The sequence below is a fragment of the Aquila chrysaetos genome, chromosome 17, assembly GCF_900496995.4.
Source record: "Aquila chrysaetos chrysaetos chromosome 17, bAquChr1.4, whole genome shotgun sequence".
Lineage (NCBI taxonomy): Eukaryota > Metazoa > Chordata > Aves > Accipitriformes > Accipitridae > Aquila > Aquila chrysaetos.
Window position 1 is genome coordinate 9,765,429 of NC_044020.1, and position 23,171 is coordinate 9,788,599.

General features: G+C 43.8%; 1 protein-coding gene across 1 annotated transcript in view; it reads right to left on the reverse strand.

Annotated features, from left to right (window-relative positions):
- Nucleotides 1–22,852, reverse strand: part of CHRM2 (cholinergic receptor muscarinic 2) — a 105,950-nt gene extending 83,098 nt beyond the window's left edge. Inside the window, exon 1 of the mRNA XM_030041393.2 lies at nucleotides 22,256–22,852. The gene's annotated coding sequence lies outside the window, so the exon portion shown is untranslated. The remainder of the gene's footprint in view (nucleotides 1–22,255) is intronic.
- Nucleotides 22,853–23,171: the final 319 nt, after the last annotated feature.

Consider the following 23,171-nt stretch of genomic DNA (forward strand, 5'->3'; position numbering starts at 1 on the left):
ATTGTATTTGGTTTCTCCACATATACCTTGCACACTGCTGAGCTGGCACTGTCATCTCTCAAAGAAATATTAAACAAAAAGATCAGCAAGTTTTTTAAAATTTTCTTTAAAAATGGAAGAAATTAAAAGTAAACAGTTTCAATGAGCTAACCAAAAACTGAGAGAATGCATTGTTTTGAATTTCTAATGAAGCAATTAGTTTGGGGGGGTTTTTTTGTGGTGTGTTCTTTCTTGTTGTTTTTTGTTTTTTTTTTTTAAACACCAAACAGATATTTTCTACTAGAATTTTTAGCTAATAGAAAATCAAATATTTTACTGAGAAGTCTTTAGTAAGTATACTAAAGTAATAACTTTCATGAGTTCCTGTATTTTTTGGCATTCTTTTTTTTTAATACAAATAAATAGCAGTTATTGGTGGTTTCAGCTGTTTATTTTTTATCTTCCTCTCCTATTAGGTGTTTTCTAGTGCTTATACACAGGAAATTACTATATCTGAAAAGAAATAAAGCCCCTCTGCTCTAAAATAGTGGTAAGAGAGTCAGCAGTAATTCTCTAATACATATACTAATATGGAAGTTTAATGCACAAAGAAACACTATAATGACTGAAAATGAAAGAGGCGGACTGTTTAAAAAAAGACTGAGTCTGAAATGGGAAGCTCCTTGCAACTGTGGTGTCAGCTTAGAGTCTTATACAATTAATTAGGGAGTATAAAGAGAAAGGGTCAAAAAATGAACTGAAATGGTAATACTTAGTCCTAAATCTGGACATTCCATAGAGGTAAGTATAGCTGAAATCTTACTCTTCAATTCCATGTAGAGAGTAAAAACACATCTCAGTCGAGAAACAGGTACATGAAACAAACCTGATGAATTTTTTTGACTCCAGCTGTTGCCATGAGCTTTCAACTTAGACTGGTCCGTTCAGGACAATTAGCCAGTCAGTGACATGTCAACCTAAAGCAACACTGTGACCCTTCATTAAAATAGCAAAATAAGATCATTTTGGTCTCAAACAACCTATTATAAAAGACGGAGTGAACATTTTGTCTTCCAAGACTAGCTATGTACTAAAACCATTATGATTAATGGCACCAAGGGACAGAACTTCAGCAGTGGTGAAGTGCAGTGACACTGATGCATAACTAACCTAACCAGTTTGTTCATTACCAGCTTTTACAGTGAGCCAATACTGAATACTAGCAGATTTTCTCATGCTTGTACAGGTACACTTACATTCTTCATTTTCTAAAAATAATAATTCCTGTGCCGTGTCATTAGCAGCCTTCCTCCACAGAGTTACAACACACTGGTGGGAAATCAGAGCTGGATCACTCCCTCACCGTTTGGAGACAGTTGCTGTTCATGCGAAGAGAGCTCCTCATTCCCAGCTAAGGTGTCCAATTCTGCAGTCCTCGCTTAAACAAACCACCGTTACTCACGCAAATCTCCTACCTATATCTGAGGGACCGCTTGTGAGAGTGACTGTTTCAAAACACCCACTCTACCCCAGGCTAAGGACTCTGAGGCTGCTTTAAAGACTGCAGCTACTCAAAAAGTATAACCTGAAGCACTTTGCTATTTACAGAGCATAGGGAGAATAAGCCTTCCCACTAATTCCGGAGTTATATTGCAAATATTGCTACAGTTACGACCAAATGCAACTTCTAAATAACATGCCCGAGCATACTGTGTTGGCTGTGTAAGTAGCAGGTCTAACAATTATAGCTGTTGCTAATATAAAGATCAGTTATTGTTTTACACACAGGTTTTAAAATGAAAAAAAAAAAAATCTTTACCCTAAAGAGATTTTTTTTTCTTTTTTTTTTTTTCTTTGCCCAGAGCAAAAGTCAGTATGGAGATCTGCTCTCTATGAATGTTCTTAGCAGAGAAAGATCCAACATTCAGGCAGCAACCATCTTTACCTCTTTCTGCTCCAGGTGTTTTTTTACTGCTCTCTTGAAATCTGAAACTCCCAGTGACATGCTGTTGAAACCCTTCTGTTATCAAAAACTTGATATTATGGAATTGCTGAGAAGTTTGGGGTTTTTTAACTGCTAAGTAAATTAATGAAAGACATCTTTAAAAATTCAATACTGGAGTATTTTGACCACTCATATGATTTGTTGTTAATGTCTGAACCTGACACAGATTTAGGAAGCAATTTACATTGAGAGTGCACTGCATGGAAGTCCCACCACGGTTTATCCTGCCTTTTGACACGGCTGAGTTCATTCCCTCTCAGTCCCACCTCAGCATGGACCAGTAAGAGCTCCTATGTAGCCCTCAACCTGTCTCCTGCTGCTCTACAATAAAGATACGATGAATATAAAATTACATTTTACTTGAAAAATGTGAAGACCTGTAAATATGAAATGTGAGTACAGTGAGGAGATTTATAAAGTAAGTGGATAGGTGGTATTTATTTCAGATCAAGCTCTGAATCAGTCAGGAGCTGGCAAATAAAAACACCTTGTGACAGGCAATAACCTGTTCTGATGGTACAACGGCCCTTGTAATGAAGCTGCAATCACTCTTCTGATCTCCTGTGGTCTTGTTTCTTTCTTTTCCTTCTTGAGGAGCTGGCACTTCCAATCTATTCTAATTTTCCTGATTCTAGGCTTTGATTTATACTGCTCTGCCTATTGTACATCCTGTCAGAGGAAGGAGGAGTTAAGGATTCGAGGTGGAGGGAGAGGCAGCACTGACATGAGGGTGAGTAAGAACAGAGAATAATACCAGAGATTAAATGATTCTGATGGGTGACGTTTTAGCCTGTCTCGCTCTGTAATTATACATAATATTTTTCCTTCAGTCCTGGCTGACATGAACAAATACCAAGCTCCTCCCCTTCTCCTCCGAAAAAAAAAGAAAGAAAAAGAAAAAAGAAAAAAACCTCCTTGTAAAATGATGGTCCAATAATAAGACCATGGTGCTGAATTCAGAGTCGGGACATCTGAGTTCTGGCCCCCTTGACTTGAACATGATACTAGACAGAAGCCATTTATTCTTCCTTCTGGCTTTGTTTACTCTGATGCAGAGAAATAGATTTTTATAAGCTCTGCTTTGCTAACAAAGTGCACCAAATGAAGGACAGACTCTTTAGAAGTGACATCTCAAATAGAATTTCTCTAACTGTGCTAGCTGAGACACTTCTCTGTCTATTTACAGGTCCCTGGTGCCCTGTGCATAACCCATGCTCTTTCTGGTCGCTCTTTTATGAGTCTGAGATGTTTTTGAAACATAAGAATCTCCATGTAGGCAGAGATCACTGATGCCCCTACCCAAGAGTACAGTAATTATATATGCTACTATATAGTAATTATTTATATTTCATGCTTCAAGGGAAAATCAGGCACTTTGCTCATCGATCAGTAGTCTTAAGTGGAAGGATACTTCTTTGAACTCTGACTTGGTAATCAATGTAAAACCAGGCACATAACTGATACCACTAGTAATTTTAATCATAGAAGGCATAACAATTAAAGTACCTGGAAGTGGTGCTTATTTCCATGTGACTGACCAATGCTTCTTAAAAATGCATTACATTGCTTAGTTCTGTAACCGCCCATAGTCTGCCACCTGACAGCATGAAAGTCACTGAGTAAAATATTCCTTGAAAACATTTTCAAATGCGCTGCCCTGTATTTTCAGCATGTGTGAACAGGTTGTATGTGTGGGAGCAGAGGTGCTAAGAAATGTGGGTGAGAGAGATCATGAAAGATTTTGCAGTCTTTGCTCAGACTGGATACCATTTCATTCCATTAGTATTTTGTGCCAGACCTGGGGACCATCACTCACAGTATGTAGCAGTTGATATGGCAAACATTTCTGGGGCATTTCTTCAACAGTGGTATACTACTCAAAGTGAATAAAAGAGCAGTAGCATCTGTCCTACAGTGAGCAGAAGAGACAGCAAGTGGTATAAAAAAAGGCAGTGCTAAACCAGCAGAAATGTTGTAAGACTGGAAATCCTTTGCTTGCTTTGCAGGTCCAAAGCATTCAAGAAAGGGCACGATGAAGCAGCAAGATGGTGAAGTGAAGGAAACCACAAAACAGAAATTAACTTCCCAGAGAAGCCAGATCTGTCTTGGGATCACACAGTTTCCCTTGGGACACACATGCACAGCCAAGTTTGTACTTTTGGAGTGAAATGAACCCTGTGCTGCTGCCAGCGTGGAGGAGATGCAGCACAGTTTCTATCCTGTGTGGTGGCAGCCCTGGTGTAAGCAATGAAAACACCCCCAAAGGTAGTTTCTAGCGCTGCCCACCATTGTCCCAAAGATAGCCACAGTATGGACCTGCACTTGGCCTTAATGCCTCTTTAAAGGCACTTACCTTTTTCTTTAAATGGACAAGTGGACAATGCAAAACAATGTCCCCTCTAGCCTTAAACTGTAACATATCAGCACTATGTTCAGAGGTATTGAACCAAAAGATCCTGCTGCAAGCCATCATTGAGAACAAGCTGAGGTACGGAGTCAGCCACCAGAGACTCACAGTAATTGTCTGATGTGGGAAAATGGACAAAAAATACAGCCCCTGCTGACCAGGCCACCCCTCTGGTTTTGTCTTTTCTCCAAGATCTTTGTGGTTTGCTATCTCTCCCTTCAGCTACACTGCTCTTGAGCCCTTCTTAGAACAAAAGGGAACAGCTGTTGGCCAGTTTATGTGCCTGCCCCACCATCTAGAGCACCTTCAGCTTCTGCTTATAAATATCAGGTCATTAAATTAGAGGTAGGAAGCTATGTCACATGAGTTAGGCGAACAGTCACATACAAAAAATACCAAATTGTCAACGCTGAACATGAACAACTTAGAAGAATCTTTTGGCCTTGATATGATCATTGAAACTATTAATCAGACAGCTAAGCTTAGCCAGCACACTTGCAGATGGACAATTCAAAATATAGGGGGAAAATATCCAGTGGACAAATTAATGACAATTAACAGATTGTTCAGCATACGTCATTTTATTTTCAGTGATTTGAAAGCAAAAGCGAGCATCAGCTGTCTGATGAGACCAGTGTCCAGTCACTCAGGACTGAGGGAATGTCTGTTCTCAGAAAAGTCCATCTTCACACAACTGTCTTTGAGGTTACTTGAAAGCCAAAAAATTTTCTCACATCTTTCAGCTTAATGGCAATCAATTCTTTACAGTCATTTTCCTGCATAGAAGCCTACTGCTTATGTCCCCATAATAACTAATTTGCGTTGGCATTACACTCCAGCACACCAGTCTGATCAGATGACTTGCTTACAAACACATTTCTTCACCATTACCCTGGAGAATGGCACAACCTTATAACGACCACAAGCAAGGCTGAGCCGGGAGGGCAGCTGGCTGGAATATAAGAGAATTGTGTGGGTTTGTCCCATATCTATTCTTTACCTATAGCTTGACAACTTTTAGTGCCCTACCTTCCCTTCCTTAGACTGAGAGGTCAGAGATAACACCCAGACAACCCCCACAAAAGCGGCAGATTGCAAACTGCTCAGAACAGCGATGCTCTCCTACCACGGATGTGCAGTACCAAGAAAAACAGTACCTCTACGTGTGGCTGGGGCTTTTTAGGTGATCGTGTAACCCAAAGGCTTAAACAGCAGATGATGTCATTTGATGACTGTCTGGGCTGTCTCTTTATGAAGAATGGTGAGAAGTGTATGGTGGAAGGGAGAGGGGTATGAAAGAGAGAGTAGTAAGAAAGGAAGAAACTGAATGAGAGAGTCCTCTGCTTTCATTCTCCTGGATGTAGACAGAAGAGAGAAACTTCCCTCTCTCCTCTCCCCATCCTTTGCTCACTGTCTCCTATCAGCTCTGGTTACAAGAGTGCTGCTTTCCATAAAATAATGAAACTTTTACTTGTTTTCAGAAAAATATTGCTCCCTTCAGTTAGATGTTTAATTACAGAATGGATAGATTATTTTAAAAAAAAAAAGTAAATGTGGAGCAACTTTGGCAAAATCTATTCTTTGAAGAAACACCAAGAAAAGAATGATTTTATTTTCAGATTATTTCTCCAATTAAGCCCTTCATTCCTCACTGTGTGGCAGACAGCATAATCATCTATGTATAAATAACAGTAAGAGCAACTGCATGACATGATCTTCTCTGTTGTGGAGAACGTGGTGGTTTTTTGCAGATTTTTTTTCTTTTCCCCTTGAGGGGCTGTAGGTACTAATTGCAGCAAGCAGCAAACAAAATTTTAAAAGTATTAACTATGGATATTGTATCAAATCCCAGCTATTCATGAGCTGAGCTAGCTACAAAGGGTCTGATTCTGCACCCTTCAGCGTGCAGGACTACAGGACTGCACCTAAAGCTGGGATGGCATGTACATAATTTCCTATAGGAACGCAAACAGCTATGTCATTAGTTTGTAAATTTGCTCAGAGAATGCTTATCTAAGCAAAGACCAGCTCTCATTTTCCTCGCTGTGCAATTCACAACAGAGTTCAGGGAACAGTGGGAGAGCAGACAACATGCAGCCCTTCTCCCTTCTCCCCACGGGCACGTACCCATCACTTTAAAGCAAAGGCAGTGATGTTCTCACTTTCTAGCTAAGCAATTGTCCCCCCCCAAAAAAGGACCAAGAGCCAGGTTAAGATCCTAGCAGCAGCACTGGGAGGTAACTGGAAAGACACCTTGGCTACTACCCCAGAAAATAAGTGCATCTGGGTTCTCTGTGAGATGCTGCCTCATTTTAGCACCTCTCCCCCTCTTTCCATGCATCGCTCCTAAACACCCATCAAACCCCAGCTCGCCAAGCTCTGCTGTCAGAGGAAACGTGCTGCCAGCTGACAAGGGCTGGATTAGGCTCCTTCTGAGGCGGCACTTTAAGCACCCAGAGGGGTTCACTGTAGAGCAGCAAGAGGTCTGGCACTCAGGATACATATTAATCCGCTCAGATCGTGGCAGGGAAGCTCGGCCTGACCAAGAGATAACAGTCTTTAAAATCCCTGTGCCTGTACACACTAGATGAGACTGTGTGCTCTTTAGTGTCGGGGATGCAGTGAAGTCAGAATGGGATGTGCACGGCCTGAACGTGCCCCCCACACCCCGCGGCTGCTCGTTCCAGCAGGGTAGAGTGGGTTAAAGCAGGATAGACGAGAGAGTTGGCATGACGACTGCAGAAGTCTTCTATGTGGCCTGTGCAATAACTAATCATTACGCAGTAAAGGGTAATAATTACTTCTTAATGCTGCAGTGCAGGAACTGGCTTCACGGCAGAGCACAGTAGGCTGAAGAGATGGGGTGCTTGTCAGTGCAACAAAAATAAATAAAATCCTGTGATCCCTATCAAAATGGTCTTAATAAAGCTTCAAAATAAGTAAATGACTCCCCTTTATTTAGTTATTAACTCTTCCCTGTCTATGTGCTTAGCTGCAAAAAATTTCTTCCTTCCTGGCTGTTGTGCTTTTAGTTTTCTTCCTTGGTTTATGAAGCAATAAGGTGCAACAAATGAAATCTTGGTACGGAGCTCTTCTTGTGAAATAAATAAATAAGTAACAACACACAAAACAAAACAAACCCAAAAACCAAACCAAAAAAAATCCAACCAAAACCAAATAGGTGAGCACTCCTGGGTTTTTCTCCTTGTTCTCATTGTTGTGTTGCAGTAACAACAGTGCCTGACGGTTAGGAACCAAGCTCAACCACAGCCTCCTCATACCCTGAAGTAAAGGGCTGAAGACCTTCTTCTTTGTTCCATCCACCCTATCTGGAATAAAAGTTAAATTGAGAGTTACTCACTAAGATGTGCAGTCAGGAGCCTCTGCTCCTCCCAGTTGAGTTAAATTCAACATAGCATCTAAAGTGTATCAGAAAATGAAATACAGAGGGTGCATTTCTCCTCTGCTGTTGTGCTGTAGGTATTTGTTATGTTATCGTCCTTAACACAGAATCAACACATCCTCAGCTGGTCTTGTCTGCTGACCTGCAGTGGGGAAACTTGATAGTTCAAATGTTGCTTAAATAATGGGGGGTGGAAGAGAGTGAGGGGAAGAGGTTGGTTCTCATTGAGGTCACCAGCAGGAAGATCCCCTCTGAGAGAGAAGTGGCCAGCCAGCCCGTGCCCCAGATCACACAAGGAAAAGGTGATTCAGGAGCCTCCAGCCGGAGTGAGTCTTCCGAAACTGTACCTTTTGTCCAAAGCAGCCAGGTTTAATGCTTGTCCCTGAAGAGGGGCACATTTGACTTCTAGGGTGCCACTATATCACCTTGTCACACCTACCTATACTAGGAAAATACCGCTGTTGCTGGTTTGTGTGGCTAAGGGCCTTCTCTCTGCAACTTTGCAGCCTGCCTTTCCCTCACAGCTCTGTACCCTCCCATCCAGGCTGCTGGGGCAATGTTTTCCGAGCCCCTGGGACAGTGTTTTCCTCTCACTGCTCCAGCGCTGTTATTCTTATGCTTCTTATTCTTATAGCCTTGCACCTGCACACCCCAATAGTCTTTCTGTGGTGGGTTCTCATGGGCAGTGATTACCACCTGTGAGAGAATCAGCCTTTTTTCCCCACTTTCGCTACATTTTGGTTATAGCTTTTGGTTTATGCGATAAATGTTCATGTGCACACAAGCAACTGGCCATGCAGCCCCTGCCCCAATCAATGCATACTCCAAACAACACTGACAGTAAGCAGTGACAACCAGCTGAGGGTTTGAGCATGTCCTGGTGGAAGCAGTATGGTTACTGGGGAAGAGTATTATGGGCAGAACCAGCTGCTGCACAGCAGAGGATGTCCAGGAAAGGTCTGGAAACCCTGGTTGCTTTTCTTCCCAGCTGAGTGCCACGGGGAGAGCTTTCCTTTTCCGTTCTGTCTCTCTTTGTTTTATTTTTCCCTGGCTTATGTTTTCCCCAGTTTTTCACAGTTAGAGACAATGTAGGCCATCAGCTATGGACTACACTAATAAATCTTCATGCATGTGAACCTGTCTCAACATCATTTGTGCAAACCAGCCATAGTGGGAGGGAATTTCTATTACACTAACATGTATAACATATATCATGTATTGGTTTATGCTGTATATTTGGTTTACATATGTTGAGGATCACCAAATATGTTGAGGAAATCACCAAATGACTGAAATGGATTGGGAAAAGTAAAAAAATCAGATCTGGTGATAGATCATGGAAACTGATAACTTACAGGTGAAAGGCAGTACTAAACTCTTAAACAGCCTAGCCAACCTCGGCAAAGCAAGGATCTGTGTCACCAAACTTAGGCTCTTTCCCTTGTTCACTTTTCAGAATAACCTGGAGAATGCCATTGAAATATTTGTCAGGAGAAAAACTCCAATTCCAACTCACTGGGCCCTGCCATCAGCTACCTGCAAAGTTGCCCACTGCTTTCTAAAACCCACAAACACTGCCTCCAGAAAAAAATGTATTGCTAATTTGTGTGGTATGGGCCTGGCTCTCCTTTGCCTCTGGTATTTTGCAGTCATCTGTATGTGTATAAAATAGCTTTGAAGTGTAGCCCAAGGAGAGCTGTAGCTTTTTACAGCCTTGTGGTTAGCAAGGAAAGAAATTAGGTTCCAGACAGAATGGAACCAAGCCCACGTTTTCCTTGAGATATATTTTGCTTGACTTGTTAAAGATTTTGGCTTAGAGTTAAAAACAGTGTACCTAAACTTGGATTTCTAAAGCTATAGTCAAGAACACACACTAACAGCTTGATTTTTAAACAAACAAAGCACCCAGAAATCATCTTTACAGTTATTCAGTAGAAAACGTGGGGGCCTCAGCTATTATGAGCTTGGAAATGTAATTTTAGCACTGCTGTTGTGTGGGTTTCTTAATAAACAGAAAGCTTGGCTTCTGCTCATTTCAAAGCTTTTCAACTCACCTTTAAGTTCATGCCTTTAAATTGGCATGTAGTTGCAGTACAGAGCAATCCTGCATAGGTGAAAGAATGGTGGTGTGATTCCCAATGGACCATGGTCATAACGGGAAAACTGACCTAGAGAGCTTTCCAATGAACCCATGTCCCACCACTTACAGACATAAAAGACATCAGCAAAGCAGAGATCATCTTCAGGAAGTATCTCCATCCGAAGTTCAGCTTTAGTTTTCTATTCTGTAAAGTTCTTGGTTTTTTTCTAGGACTCACTAGTTAAAAGGCTATTGTCTAAATCCTGATACTGCACACAAAATGATACAGAGCTTTGAGAAAGCTGTGACTTTGGAGCTTTCAAGTGAAAAGCAAGAAGAAGAAATCCACTCTCTCTTCGCATTTGGGAGGGGCAGGTCTGCTCTAATGAGGTAAGAAATTGTATACGTGCAACTGCCGAGGGAGGCTTTCTCTTGTTACATTTACAGGGATGCAAAGGTCTCTCTCAATGCCTGTCACACCCTTCCTTGTTTTTGGCGTGTACTTGTTGGAAGTAGAAGACTGAATGAGAAGGGAGACTAAAGGCAGAGCCGTGACCACATTTTCCCTTTCTCAACTCACTGCTCCCCTGTAAAGGGAATACCTATAAAGGGAACACAAAGGCATTAAGCTGAAAGAGAAATGCTTCTGCAAGGTTATCTCAGGCTGTTATATCAGAGTTACAGACAGTGGGGTAGGAGAGAATGCTCTGTGGCTGGCATCGGGATCTGCTTGGAAACCACGTGTATATTAAAACTCTCCAACTGTTACAATGAACAAATACAAGAAAGAATCTTTGAATTTATTTGTAGGAGGTCTTTCTGGGCAGTCGGGGTTTAATTAAACAGCTTTCCAAAGTGTCTTGTGGTTGTTTTGATAAGCACCTAGCCAAGACGGACCACAAATTTCTGGTGAGCAGCAAAAGTAAAACAGCTTGGGCACTGTCCAAAGAAGATGGCTACCCTGATGACTCCAAATGAGGCTCTGAGTGCAAGAACACCTCTCTCTAAGCCAGCTCGCCCACTGTCCTCTCTCAAAAGTGGCTGGTAGCAAAGAGCAAGCAAAGGGAATGGGCATACAGTGATACCACCCCAGCGTACATTTCTTAGGTTGAAGCAATTGGTGGTATGGGGAGGTCCCTGTGACTTAATTTGCATCACAAAGCTTTTGGTAGTGTTTTTCTTGCAGTATTCTGTCTAGTTTGATCACTTTTTACTCATTTATACCTTTGGAATCAGCAAAACATCATAGGGCACTAAGTGCCCCAGCTCAGCCACACAGTGATTTTTTAAATTTATGCCTGTTAATATCCACCTGACAGCTCTGAGTCTGATGTTGTGAAAAAAAAATGAAATAGCCCCCTGTTCACCCTCTCCCTTTCTTCAAGGTTGCTTAGACCTACGTGTATTCCTCATAAGTCATATAATTTCTGGGGTGATGAGTCCTAGTCTATCGAACAACTCCTCTCTGGAAGGCATGTAATTCTCACCATCTTTGTGACCTTCCTGTGTACTTTTCCCAGTTCCTCTGTACCCTTGCAGCACTGGCATGGCAGAACTGCTCTCAGGGTTTAAGAAGATCTGTCATGGACCCGCTCCAGATAGAGGCTGCTAAGAGGTATCCCATGTATAGCTGCCTGTACCTGCAACAGCCAGGGGTGAATGGAAAGGCTCTTACTCTCTAAAGAAAAGAAAGATCAGGTCCATGTTATAAGCTAGTTTTCACAGGGAATAAAAAGCAAACGAATGTTTGAAAGATCCTATATCATTCATTTCTTTCTATGAATGCCCAAATTTAAGTAAGGTTCCCCTGTGCAGACTGTTACAGAAGTGCTGCCAAACACTTTAAAATCGAAAGAGGAAAGGCAGACAAAGCATGTGAGAATGCAAATGCTATTTTATACAGTTACCATCTTAGAAGCTGAGGTACAGGATGTTCCCGAGTTTGTCCGAGGCCACGTCAACAATCTGTGGTGAAACTAGGAATTCAGCCCTTGTCACTATTTTCCGAAAGAAGTAACAGGAAAATTGCTTCTCATCTTTTTAGTTATGTGTCATTTCCACACCCCACATCATTTTTAAGAGGCATTAAAGACAATAAAGTGGAATATTAATTGTCAAATTTGTCATTCGAAAGAACGGCAATGCTCAAGTTATCTGGGTTTTTTAAACCAGATATTTTGCATTCCCCTGTGCTTCAAAGTAGGAGATATACAGTCTCACTCTCTTTGCCAAAGAAAGGAAGAGAGAGAGTTACAAGCTTTCTTCAGATGAAACAGACCAAATGGTTTTCTTCATCTTCTTTCTTTTTCCTTCCTTGCTTCTTTCCAACTGTATACTTTTGGGGTTTTTTCTCTTTACTGCATCACATTGCAAAATGATTAATAACAGTAGGATATTCCTCGCAGGGAACTGCTTCTGATGTCAAAACCTTTCAGTAAAGATCCCTACACTTACTCCCAGTGGATAAGACTGTGGAAATGACTTGCAGACATCAAACAGACATTTTTAATGAGAATTTAACAGTGAGCCCTTCATGTATTCTTTCCTTCTAGTGGCAACTAAGTGTGCTGGTTATCACAAAAGTCAAAAGCAGGAGGGTAATTTGTATTACCTTCCTTCTTCCCTGCTTTTCCTTATATTTAAGAGCCTTCTATGTTTGGCTAAAGGAGGAAACTTTACAACCAAGATGCCCCGTTTGTATCCTCACTGCTAGGGCTCAAGGTCAGACCTGAGAAGGCATAAGATTGCCAGGTTAAATATAGCACTTTGTTTGGTGATGGCCTCTCCTTTCATGTCACTCATGTTCTGACAGCTTTCATCAGCTGAGAATACACTGCTAGAAAAGTGAAATTAGTGTGGGTGAAAGATGCCAGTAACGGATCAGGAGATCAGTTTGCAGCTTAGCCTAAGCATGGAAAAACAAAAGCAGAGAAGACATCTCCCTGGCTAGTCCCCTTCCCCTAAAAGCCAGTCTTCCCCTGACATCCATGTTGAGCAACAGTTCTAAAGTTCAGCGAGGAGCACATGTCCATATGCATGTTCTGTACCAAGACCCTCCCCAAGGTTCCCACTGCCAGCCCTCATCTGCCTTCATTTTCCACACATATATTAATTTACTGTCATGCAATATTATGTAAAAAATGGATTAAACTGAATTTCCCACCATGGCAGAATGCTGCTGGACATATAGGAAAGTGAGTCTCAGAGGCAACCATTTTTAATATATCATCTGGCCTTGGCATCAATTGAAGTGTGAAGCACTACACTTACTCTACCACGGTAATGATAATGCAAGTCCTCAAGGACCCTAGGTAATAGCGGAGGAGAAAATTGTACCCTCTCTGTCCACACATGGACTTTGCTCCACCCATGTGCCCTGCTCTCAGAGTCCACTAACTCTGTTTTACATGAGAAATTAGTGTTGGGGCAGGGGGGAGCAGGAGGACCAGCAGGTCCCTATAAATTTTGCGAACAACTCTGATGCAGTATATGATCTGAGCAAGGTCATGGCATTGTAAACCCTACTTTGGCAATCGTACCCGTACTTAACATTAACTAAGCTGAAAACTCACAGAACTGAGTAAAGCCCCGGACCTAGATCCAGTTGTTAAACATTACCTTCAGTTTATTTCTCTCTTCTTTCATTTTTTTCAAATAAGACCAGATTATGAAATCTACTTTTGTCCATTTAAACCTGGCCTTGTTAGCCATTTTTTTCTTTTACTCCTCACCAAGATCTGGAGCAGTTAGGAGCTTCAGTACTTTTTTGTTCGATGGATGCTGAACATTTTAGCTTATCCTCTCTTCTGAACAGAAACTTTCCTGATAATCAGCTCCTAAAGGCTCAATTTTCCAACACCCCAGTGGAAAGAAAGCCGCTGTGAATGGAGTCTGTCTGCTCCTGTTTTCACGGGGCAGCACCACAGCTGAACTTCAATACCTGACAAACTGGAGCCAGTGAATCCTTACAACACTGTCATGAGACCAAGAAGAGTTACTCTCCCCACCTCAGGATGCAGAGCCAAAACCTACCCAAAGGTAAGGAGTTTCTCTCTGACTTCAAAAGGCTTTGTGTCAGGCCATAGGAATGTGTCAAAGATCAGGCAGGAGGCTGGTGGCATGGTCAGGAGCTTATCCGTGATCTTCTTGGTCTCAGTCCAGTGTGCTAAGCATAAAAATATCCTTCTTTAATTAAATCCTGATGCTTGCACAAAGCAATAGCACACTTAGTCCAGGAAATGTCTGGGATATTCAATGGGTTAAATGGAGAGAGATCAAAGAGGTATCTAAGTCTAATAAAGTGGTAATCATGGGTGACTTCACCCACCTGTACATTGGTAGGTCAACTGGTACAAAGGGATTAAAAAACCCAACTTCTAGGTGTTTTCTAGAATAACTGGAAAACATAACAGTATATGTTCTTAACTTAGTCTTAAGTAGCTGAAGAAATTATACAGTCAGGCCACTGAATAGTAATGAACTTATTACTATATTAAAAGCATGAGGTTAAAACTGCTAATAATTATAGAACTGCTTAAAAACTACTGGAGGTAGAAAGAAAATAAAGGAAAAAAAAAAAAGAAAAGCAAAGAATGAAAGAAAAAGAAAGTAAAATCCATAGATTCAAAACAACAGGTATAATTAACAGCCAGTTTCCGATTCAGTGAAGTCATGCAGTAAGCAAACTGAAAGGCAAGGTAGGAAAAAAAAAAAAAGGTATTGTGAAATGTTAAGGTCTAAGAGGTTGTTTGAGCCAAACAACCAGCTTTCAGAAAATGGCACATCAGCTCCGGTGAAACCCCTGACTAAGGGAGGGAATTTACAATAAAACACAAACAAAATGTCAGCTGTAAATGAAGAGGGCCAAGGATGCGTTAACTGACAAGAGCTTGGGGGGACTGGGCAGAGGGGAGAACTGCAGGGCATTTCTGAAAGGTCTTAAATTCACCCTGTTTAGGAAGGAACCAATGGGATCTGCTGCACATCCAGGGCGTAATGGGAATAATTAATGAGCAAAAGGACTTTGCAGAGGTTCTGAACGATTCATTTGGGTAAATCTTTCCCACAAATAATGCTGTGCCAATGTCCACACTAGACCTATTTTTTTTCAAGACAAGAAGGACATGAGCTGTCAGAATGTGAAACACTGAAAGGGGAAACACTGGAACAAACTGATAAACTAAATAGCAGCTTGTCACAAGGACCTCATGGTATATATGCAAGGGTTTGGAAAGCATTTGAAAATGAAGTGGCTGTGCTGATAGCAAAAGTACAGAAGCTGTCGCTGAAGTCAGATACATTGCAGAAGGACTGGAGGGTAGCAGCTAGCGTACCTATCTTTAGGACAGCCACTAGACTGATCTTAGGTATTATATATTGAAAAGTCTTATTTCACTTCCAGGTAAATTGATTCAAACTAAGAAAAACTAGAATTACACACAGGAGAGAAAAAAAAAACACAACATAGTTTCTTTCAAAGAAATATTGTCTTTTCTATATATTCTTTGAAGCATCAAGCTAATAGACCAAGAAAAACAACATGATAAGTATGTACATATATATAAGTATTTATATATCTTCTTAAATTCTTTAACAAATTTCCTTTGAAGAATTTAAGTCTTTGTAGAATAAGTAGCTTATTATTACAAGTTAGAAACTGTTTAAGAGAGAAAGCAGGAACTACACATGAATGATCATTTTTCACTGTAAAAGATTAACAGTTGGATTGTCCAAGATTCTATACCACATATAACTTCTTTACTGAAATTATTGCTGTTCGGAAAAGGGAATAAGGACTGAAGTATTTCAGAGTATGCTAATTAAGTTGGGTGAACGTAGCATTCGCATTGCAAATGGAAATAAGTGTTGGCCGATGCAGAACAATCACAGGTAGAGTGAAAAACTTAGAAATCTTCCTGGATTCTAAACCAGCCGTGACCGCTCAAGGAAGGATCACTGCAGATAACCCAGTCGCAAATTCTGCTCAGTTACAGCAGCGGTCAGAAAAATCCCCAAACCCAACAAACAAAACAAAATTTCCATTAGTGCACAGAAGGAGTAAAAGGTGTGAAAATTAAAACAGTTTTATTGTATAAGGCAATAGTCCTCACCTGGAAAACAGTGTCCACATTGGTCAATCCATCACCAAAGAAGGATATAGAAGAATTAGTAGTTTTTAAGATGTGCAAAGTGACTGGGAACCTGGGACTGTCTAACTGAGAGAAGAAAAGAACAAGAGGGTTCATGGCTGAGTAAATGAATGGCACCTATACAATGAACCGGGTGCTCCTGTTGGCCTTTTCACGTCATATAACAGAGAGGTAGCAATAACATTGAAAGACAACTAATTTAAATAGATCAAAGGTTGCTTGGAGTGTGGTTTTCCCAAGAAAATATGTAATTAACCTACTGAACTCACTGCTTCATGCTATCACTTAGGTAGTGAACTAACTGGGGGGGCAAAACTGCATTAGCTGCTTATCTGGCCAGTGAGTATATCTGCAGTTTGTCTAGAATCGCTAGAGGTTTCCATTTGGTGAGGAGGGCAGGTTTCTCTCTTCATTTGGAAATGGTCTCTGGGCAGCGAGCAAACACAAGCTGGTGGATGTTAAAACATTTTACTTGAGGGCTGTGCATATATCCAGGGCAGCACTCCCTGCACCTGCCTCAAGCACGCGGTGAGGGACATCGATAGAGACACTATACTGGACAAGACAAAACACCTGCCTCATCCAATGCTGCAATCACTATGTTCTAATGTTCTTTAACTGGATGACTGATGCCTTTTTGAATAGGAAAATAATGAGTAATGATAACAAATAACACAATTTCCGTTAATTATTCATGCTAACGTTCATGAAACTTTTGAAATGTATGAATATTTTCATGAATAAATCATTGGTCACCGGCTTGCACTAAATGACCTCAGAAATCATAGTGGAATGAGCTTGTTGCCATTATTCATGAACAAATTTGTGAATCATTTTCAATATATGACCACTCTGCTTTCTAATTGACTAAATGTGAGATAGATGAGTATAAAATAGACATCAGTAATTCATTGCAAAGCTGAGAGAAAATTTCTCAGGAAATCTATGAAAATGCTATAGGCTGTACCAGAAACTTACTGTTTCCCGTGGACAGATTTTGCTAATTTTTATTTCTCACATGCTGGAATAGATTATAAAAATGAAGGGTCTGATCCTCCGAGTTTGCAGATCATCCTATCTCCACTGAAATCAAGAGAGCTTTACATATTCAGACTACCTGAAAATCCTGACCCAGAGAAATTACTAAGCAAGAGAATTCTTCTAAATGACTAGGTTTATTTTATCTCCTTGGTTTCCAACACTAATTTTCACAATGATTCAGAAGAAAGATCTATGAAGATATTTTTGTCTTGTTCCACCTCTTTCTCAAAAAAAAAAAAAAAAAAAAGAGGAAAAAAAAAAAAAAAGAACAAAAATCTAAAAAAACCCACATCTGCCCACAGTTTACTCAGAGCTTTTCTAAGAGCTTGAGGAAAACCCTGGGAGATGCTGGTTTACAGAATGTCTCACCTATTTGTGTTGTGGCTGCTTATAGAGACCTTTATTGTCATCACTGTCAGAGGTGCCCCATACTGTTCCCAATGCCCATATCACATTCGGCAGAGGCAAATGAAACAAAGCTGTTCCATGGACAGTTGTCAAAACACTGGCATATTCTAATTACAACACTTACTATGTTTCTGTGAAAGTCAAATTCTGAGCTGAATTGCACTAGAATAAACCAGAAGTAATTAAAGTCAGTGGAGTCACCCCTGATTTGAAAAAATGTAATTATGAGCAGAACCTAGCCCATGGAGTCAAAAGAAAACATGCAGAAGGCTCTCAGGAAAGCAGCTGGCCCTAAATGATGGTCTGTTTCATTTCGTCCTTATCATATTCTTGAAAATGAATACATGAAGCATATGGACTACTGAAATCCCGTTGGATATCTTAGTTTCATTGGTAAGCATTCTTTAGGAAGTGCTTGATGGAAATGAGAGGAAACTCACTTCACCCTGTCCCATCCTTTTGGGACTTAAAATCATGTTATATGAGAGATGTCTTTTTGGAACACCTACTGATACGTATCTCTCTACAGGGAATAGACGGTGTTAGATATAAATAATGATACAGCTTTAAATGTAGGACAGACAGTCCAAAATGACAGGCAGCTCCACAGCCTCAAGCATTTTTACATAAAAACAAGCTCAGGGCCCATGGGAAGGGGTTGCAGCCTTTTAATATAATTCCAGGGGTGACCTCATCTTTTAATTCTGCCCACTTGTATCAGGGAGATGTAGGAAGGCAGTGGGATAAGTCAGCAAGAGAACCCTCCTCAACTTGGTACGGAGGGCTAGGGAATGCAATCTGCTAGGCACAGGCGGTTGGCGTTCAGCTGGTGGGATGAGGACAAGCAAGTAAGTAACTCTGCATCTTTTGGGCAGCTCTGACCCAGGAAAAGCCACGGAGACCCTGGCAAAACTGAAAGTTATCTTTGCCAAAACATAGGAACTGGAAAAGATGGGTAGGGTGGTGTGTGGGGAGTGTGCTAATTGTCTCATTTAGTTACAGCAGTTCTTAGTGCTTGGTCATTTGCGCAGCCTGGTTCTTAAAGACGGGAATCCAAGCTCAGATTTAACAGGGCTTGAAATGTTACCATACAATTTAAGCTTTTTAAGATTTAAGACTACAAGCATTTGTGAAAAAGTTATCCCCGTCATTCATACGAGCTGGACCTAAGCCCCTTCAGCTTTCCTTAGCCTGATTACTGTTGCCCACCCATCCACCCACCCAAAGAGCCCACAGGAGGTCAGGGCAGCTTTTCCACAAGTGAGAAATCCTCTTCTGTGCCTTCAAATCTCTGAGAATCAGCTGCAAATTGCTGCAAGCTGAGATGCTCAAAGCCAGAGAGATCCAGAATTTGTGAATAAATGGCCAGATACAGACGGGGCTTCCCAGGTCCACCCCACAGGACCTGCAGTGTTAACCCCTGAGTGACCGAACCAGGATCAGCTGAACCCCACCTGCCTTTTTTTGCAACTTGGGATTTAGAAGAGGGAAGAGCTGGTTGGAAACAGACACTGGGAGGAACGTCCTTATCTCATCCCACTTGTTTCTCTCCCTCCCCTGTAATTCGCTATCAAGCCTCTCATCCCCTGTGCCCGGGGGTGCTCTCCCTCTCCTGCCTCTGGCACTAGAGGGCGCGGAGATCTGGGCTTTGGGCTGGAAATCCAACTCTCCGCGGAGCCCTACTTTCCCTTAAATTGAACTCAACTTTCAAAGAGGTCTTGGTTTCACAGAAAGGGAATTTCCTTCATTTTTACTGGTTTGTCCGCGCTCCCCATGCTGCATTGCTATGGAAACGGGACCAGAAAATAAGTCTTTTGCATGTAGGTCATGATATTAGTGGAGAAGAGAACGTCTGGGTGAACGGGTGAGTGGGTTACAGGAGTGAAGTGGGGCAGAGTAACCTCCTGGGACTGAATCAACAACAATGGGGAATTTCATAGCAGATGTCCTCAAAAGACTATTGAATTAGACACCCAATGGGCTGAAAGATCCAAGCACTTAGAGCAACTGAGCGCCATGAAACACACACAGGGAGTCAGCCCAGAGGTGACAACCAAAATGACAGTGGGACACGGGACTGAACACGGAGGCAAAAAAATATGCTTCTGTTCACAGATGCTATTTTTCACTGATGTCCTCAGTTTCCCCCTTTCTGTGTCTTGGTCTCCCTCCTGGGCGATGGCACAGCACTGCACGGCTGCTGCCCCTTCCACCTTCTCAGGACACTCCAGATCACGCATGGTCCAGATCTCCCCAAGCTCTGCTCAGATGCAGAGCTGCAACATTTTGGGTAGAGGATATTACTTAAGATCTTGGTTTTGGATGGGAGAAGAGCATGACCTCTCATTTTATTATTTTGCCCTCCATCCAAAGCAACTTGGGGACATCCTAGACCCCTGTCCCCATGTCCTAAGCCCCTTTCCCAAGCGGACTGCAATGCAGAAATCATGGAGCGCTGCGGACACGGGCAGAGTGGGCAGCTCAGTGGGATACATGCTCACCAAGTCAGCGAGCCCACTGCACTTCTTGCTCTCGTGATGCAAAAGCAAACAGGGCTGCTTTTGCAGTCCAGGGGTACTGCAGAGGGGAAGTTCAACCAAAGTTATAATCCAAAAGAGCCCAAAGGAGAGAGGGAGCGTACTCTGTGTAGCTTAACGCGGTTTATAGATGAGTCACCGAGAGCGGCTGGTGTCATAAACCATACGATCAAGGCTGGTGTGTATTTAGACAGGGGCTATGATTGCAGGCAATGCAATACCATAAAAGCAGACAGCGTGCATACTTCTGATCTCCCGTATTAACCTTCCTCATTGTCGGTCTTTTTTTTGTTTGTTTTTGGGGTTTTTTCCCCCCCTGAAACTGCAAGAGCAGTCTGTCAAGCAGAGGTTGGCCCTTCTCCTTTTTTTCCCCTTGCCTTTTTCCCTTCTGTAAAGGGGAAATCTTCCTTAAGGGATAGGGACAAGCAAACACACTGGCTGCCACATAAAAATGGGGAGATGTTACTCTGGCTAGATTTGCAACAAGAATTACCCCCTTCCCAGTGTCGTCTTCCAGTTGAAAAAAAGCTACCTCTCCTTGCCCTAAAGGAACTTTAGCACATGAAAATAGTAGGAAAAAACAATCTTACGGGGAAGGGAGGAAGGGCCCCTTGTCCTTTCCCCTGCGAAGGGATAAGGACTCACCCCTGGGCCCGTGGGAATGAGTTACAAGCCCTGGCAGCTTCCCCTCGGACCTGGCAGCGGGTCGCGCTGTGGAAGCAAAGCCGCCCTGCGGGAGCCCCTCGCCGGCTGGGGAAGGGCCCTCCGGCCCGGCTGCCTTGCGGGGAGAGGAGCGGAGGGGAGAAGCCGGCCTTGCCGCTTCCAGCCCGCCTGCTCCCCCAGCGGGGCATCGCCCTGGCACCGGGGCAGCCGCGGGGAAGCCGGCGAGCACGGCGGGGGGTGCAGAGAGGTGGGAAGGCGCGAAGCGAAGAGTGGCCCTAGCCGGAGAGATGGCCCGGCTCGACTTTTGCCCGAGATGAAGCGGCCCGGAAAGCACTTTGCTCCTCCACAGCCTTCCAAATGGCTGGACTCTGGGGGGGTCACCAGGACCTGGGTGCCCCGGAGCTGTTTCTAGGAGGAGGTTTTTCTCCCACGGCTTGATCTGAGCTCCCTCTCAAGGCATCAGCTCGCTCCTTCTGGCCACAAGCACCCCGCGGCGGCCGCACGGGCGAGAGCAAAAGGAGCCCGGAGGCACGGCCGGGACCGGCTCAGCCCTGCCAGGGGCTCAGTCGGGCCGGGGGAGCGGGGGGAGCCGGCCCCGGCCCTGGAGCATCCTCCCCCGCCGCACCCGACTCTCTGGCCGCACCGGGGACCGGACCCCAGGGCCACCGAGCCAGGAAAGCTGGTTCGGAAACGAGCCGGGGTAAGCCCATACCTCCCCTGCCTCCGGCGGCCCCCCGCGCTCCCCCGCCCCGGGGCAGGAGCTGAGACCTGAGGCGGCGGAGACGGGCACCGACCCCGGGCAGGCGCGCTCCCCAGGAGGGATGCTGAGGGGCGAGGGACCTCACTGACACGGTGGAAGCCTCCTCCCCTTACACCCCGCATCCCTGCATGGTCCCCGACAGGGCAGGGATCCCCCCCCCCCGCCCCGTCTCTGCCCTCCCGCCCGCCAGCCAGCGCGCTCCGCGGGCAGGCTCCGCTCCCCGGGGACGGCTTCGCTCCCGGCTGCCGGTGACATTTTGCAGGAGTCGCCAACAAACCTGTCACAGAGGGATTTGGGAAAGGTAGTCCGGGGGATGTCCCTGTGTGGGAATGCAGCATTTATATAAAAAACCCCCTATGGACAGCGCTTGGATAATGTGAGGATTTCGCTAAATCAGGCTATTGCGTCTCTCCTTCCCCGCTGTACCATGATAGACTCGATTCTGGGATTAATATCGCAACCGTAACGCAACAGAGAAAGGCTCTGTGCTGGGGGCAATCGCTTTGCCTTCCCTCCTCTCGCTGCCTTTCCCCGGTGACCCGCACCGCTGTGGACCCTTTCGGGCAAAAGTTTCCCTCTGTGTTGTTCTGCTCCTTCTGCTAGGAAGCAAAACGTAAGCTCGTTTCTTGGACATTATTTTCTTGGCGGGAGCTTGCCTATGAGAGCAGCGGATGAAATCCTAGGTGCGGCGAAGAAGGGGCGGAGGGTAGAGGACGAGAAAGAAAAAGGGGGGAAAAAAAAGAAAAAATAGAAGGAAAGAAAAAGGAAATTAAAAGAGAGAGAGAGAGAGAGGAAACGCCAGTAAAAACCAAAGCTTTCCTACCTGTGATCCAATTACCAGAAGTTGCATCCCATCCCGCTTGCAAGCGGCTCCTTGCGAGCGGCGGCTGCGGAGCGGCCCCGGCTCTGGCGGCAGAGGCATGCGGGCTGCGCGCAGTCAGAGCCCAGAGGCAGCCGCTTTATCTTTCTCTTCCATATCTTCCAAGAGGAGGGAGGGAGGAGGGGGGGTTGGGGTGGGGGAAAGACAGATTACTTGGTACCGTGATAATGGGGGGAAAGAATAACAGTTTGGAGGCTTTAAACAAGAGGTGGCATTGTCCGGGCTGATGGAGTTTTTGTCGCTCCCTCCCTCGCTCTCTCCCTCCCACACGCACAGGCACACACATATACACGCACCCCCTCCGTGGCCCTGGCTCTTGGGAGTCTCTGCTTCAGTTCAGCCAAGTTGAGCTTTAAAAAAAATATATTAAAAAAAAAAAATTAGAGCGATAGTGCTATCAAACCCGGCTTAACGGTTTAGACAAAACTGGAGAAATTAAAAATAGCAGAAGCTGGGACTTGTAAGTGAGCTGGTGATAATTCATACTTCCCCCAGCGCTTCGGAGGAAACGAGGGCAAGCTGCTACCTTCGGGGGGCGGGTGGGGGGGGTGGCGAGGGAGGGAAACGGGCCCCCTTAGGTGAGCATCTCGGGTGAATGTCCTTGCTGGGGTGCTGCGGCTGTGGGGCCCCTTGCTGCCCGCCTGCGGAGGCGGAGGGGGTGTCGGGGGGTGTGGGGGGGTGTGAGCGTGAAGTGGGCTCGATTAGCTGCAATGGGCAGGCAATTTCTGCAGAGAACATTTACAATTTTCTTTCAATATGACAGGATTAGTTGCTGTTGAAGGCTCTCCTCCAATAAGATCAGCACTGCTCTCTGATTTGGTGGCTTTGCTGAATAGAAATTACTGGTTCTTGTTATCTC